The sequence below is a fragment of the Phacochoerus africanus genome, chromosome 14, assembly GCF_016906955.1.
Source record: "Phacochoerus africanus isolate WHEZ1 chromosome 14, ROS_Pafr_v1, whole genome shotgun sequence".
Classification (NCBI taxonomy): domain Eukaryota; kingdom Metazoa; phylum Chordata; class Mammalia; order Artiodactyla; family Suidae; genus Phacochoerus; species Phacochoerus africanus.
Genome location: NC_062557.1, coordinates 14,577,329 through 14,580,696, shown reverse-complemented (window position 1 = coordinate 14,580,696; position 3,368 = coordinate 14,577,329).

Sequence of the window (3,368 nt, the reverse complement as noted above, 5' to 3'; positions counted from 1 at the left end):
AAAATACCTGCAAATGAAGCGACTAACAAGGATTAATCTCCAAAATATATAAACACCTTCTGCAACTCACTATCAAAAAAACAGACAACCCCATCAAAAAATGGGCAGAAGATTTAAATAGACAATTCTCCAAAGAAGACATCGAGATGGCCAAAAAAATACATGAAAAGATGTTCAACATCACTAATTATTAGAGAAATGCAAATCAAAACTACTATGAGGTAGTTACACCAGCCAGAATGGCCATCATCCAAAAGTCTACAAACAATAAATGCTGGAGAGGGTGTGGAGAAAAGGGAACCCTCTTACACTGTTGGTGGGAATGTAAATTTGTGCAACCGCTATGGAAAACAGTATGGAGATTGCTCAAAAAACTAAAAATAGAATTACCATTTGATCTAGCAATCTCACTCCATGACTTGAAAAGATACATGTACTCCAATGTTCATTGCAGCACTATGTACAATAGCCAAGATATAGAAGCAACCAAATGTCCATTGACAGAGGAGTGGATAAAGAAGATGTGGTACATATACACAATGGAATATTACTCAGCCATAACAAGGAATAAAATAATGGCATTTGTAGCAACATGGATGGACTTAGAAATTATCATGCTAAGTGAAGTTAGATAGTGAGACACAGTATCTGAGTATAACTTAACTTTCATAGGTATCTGAAAAACTTATGGGAAGTTCCCATGATGGCTCAGCAGAAATGAATCTGACATCCATGAGAATGCAGGTTTGAGCCCTGGCCTCAGTCAGTGGGTTAAGAATCTGGCATTGCCGTGAGCTGAGCTGTGGTGTAGGTCACAGGCATGGCTCAGATTCCTCGTGGCTGTGGCTGTGGCTGTGGCTGTGGCATAGGCCAGCAGCTACAGCTTCCATTTGACTCCTAGCCTGAGAACCTCCATATGCCTCCTGTACGGCCCTAAGAAGCCAAAAAAAAAAAAGAAGAAGAAAAACTTATGGTTTCCAAAGGAGACAAGCTGGGTTGGGGGAGGAATGGGCCGGGAGCTTTGGATGGAAATGCTGTTAAATGGGGTTGTGATGATTGTTGCACAACTATAAATGTAATAAAAATCATTCAGTTTTAAAAAAAAGCTAAAAAAAAAAAAGACTGAGGGGGAAATAAAGACATTTTAAGACAAAGACTGAGAATGAGGTTTCCTAATCACAATCACAGTGAAAGAACTACACAATGCACTTGATGAAGAAGGAAACTGAATACAGAAGAAGGGTGCAGGGGGTTCCCGTCGTGGCTCAGTGGTTAAGGAATCATGACTAGGAACCATGAGGTTGCAGAGTCTACCCTTGGCCTCGCTCAGTGGGTTAAGGATCTGATGTTGCTGTGAGCTGTGGTGTAGGTTGCAGGACTGGCTGGGATCCCGCGTTGCTGTGACTGTGGTGTAGGCTGGCAGCTACAGCTTGGATTGGACCCCTAGCCTGGGAACCTCCCTATGCAGTGAGAGTAGCCCTAAAAAGACAAAAAGACAAAAAAAAAAGAGAAGGTTGTAGGATCTGAAGTATGTGAGTGAACATAAGTGTAGGGGTGTGTGTGAGAGAGAGGTGTGTTAAGTTTGAAAACATTATCAAATTGCCATGATTTTGGAGTTTCCATTGTAGCTCAGCAGTAACAAACCCAACTAGGATCCATGAGGATGTGAGTTCGCTACCTGGCTTTGCTCAGTGGGTTAAGGATCTGGCATTGCTGTGAGCTATGGTATAGATTGCAGCCCCAGATCAGATCTGGGCGTTGCTGTGGCTGTGGCGTAGGCTAGCAGCTACAGCTCTGATTCAACCGCTAATCTGGGAATTTCCATATGTCACAGGTGTGGCCCTCAAAAGACAAAAAATAAAATTACCACGATTTTGAAAGTGTGGTACTGGTATCTGGTTTTACAAGTAGAAAAATGTAGATGTGGAGTTCCCGTCGTGGCGCAGTGGTTAATGAATCCAACTAGGAACCATGAGGTTGCGGGTTCGGTCCCTGCCCTTGCTCAGTGGGTTAAGGATCCGGCGTTGCCGTGAGCTGTGGTGTAGGTTGCAGACGCGGCTCGGATCCCGCGTTGCTGTGGCTCTGGCGTAGGCTGGTGGCTACAGCTCCGATTCAACCCCTAGCCTGGGAACCTCCATATGCCGAGGGAGAGGCCCAAGAAATAGCAAAAAGACAAAAAAAAAAAAGGAAAAAAAAAAGAAAAATGTAGATGTAACAGGGATAGACAGATAGATAGATATAGATCTAAATACATATGGGAGTTTAGTATATGAAAAATGTTACTTTAAACCAATGGGGAAAAGAAGGATCATTCAATATGTTGTAATATATTGTAAAAACTAGAAAACCATACTTAATAAGTTGGCTCTCCACTTCATTCTTTACAATAAAATAAATTCAGCTAGCCCAAATATTAAGGTACCTAAAAATGAAGCCATAGAAGTATTAAAAGAAAACAGGAGGGGAGGTCCCATCGTGGCTCAGTGGAAATGAATCTGACTAGCACCATGAGGATGCAGGTTCAACCCCCGGCCGGCCTCAGTGAGTGGGTTAGGGATCCAGCATCGCTATGAGCTGTGGTGTAGGTTGCAGTCGTGACTCAGATCTGATGTTGCTGTGGCTGTGGTGTAGGCCAGGGCTGGGGGCTTCCAACCTACGGAGACTGCCTTCTATCAGTGCTGCCTCTCCTGAAGGATGTAAAGGGGAGACTTAAGCAGAGGAATGATCAACAGTGGTTCAGAGATGTCTGAATCTCATGTCTCCTTCTTTCTCCTTTACTGCCCTACAGGGACACGGACTAGTGCCTTCCCCTTGACCTTTCCCAACACACACAACCAGAGACTGAGATCTCACGTAAGTAGTACATAAATTTACAAGTTAGGACGTTTAGACGCCTAAGGATTATAATGACCTCCAAGCATGTCTCCTTGGTCCTTCACGCAGAAAGGCACAGCTGGGGCAGGGCCCAGAGCAGGGGCTCCTCTTGCCAGATCTAGGAAGGGCAATGCTACCTCTCTTGTCCTGGCCATCATCACCGAGGCTCTGTCAGAGCCCCTAACAGGTCTCCTTCCGCTCTTCTTCCTTTCCTTTTTTTTTTTTAGGGCCTCATGCCTATGGAGGTTCCCAGGCTGGGGGTCAAATTGGAGCTGCAGCTGCCGGCCAATAGCAACTCGGGATCCGTGCCAGGTCTGCAACCTATACACCACAGGTCACGGCCACGCCAGTTCCCCAACCCACTGAGCGAGGCCAGGGATTGAATCTGCATCCTCATGAATACTAGTCGGATTCGTTTCCACTGCACCACAATGGGACCTGCTGCTCTTCTACTTTCCACTCTCTGCAGTGATCTTTTCCCTGTGGGCCCTGGC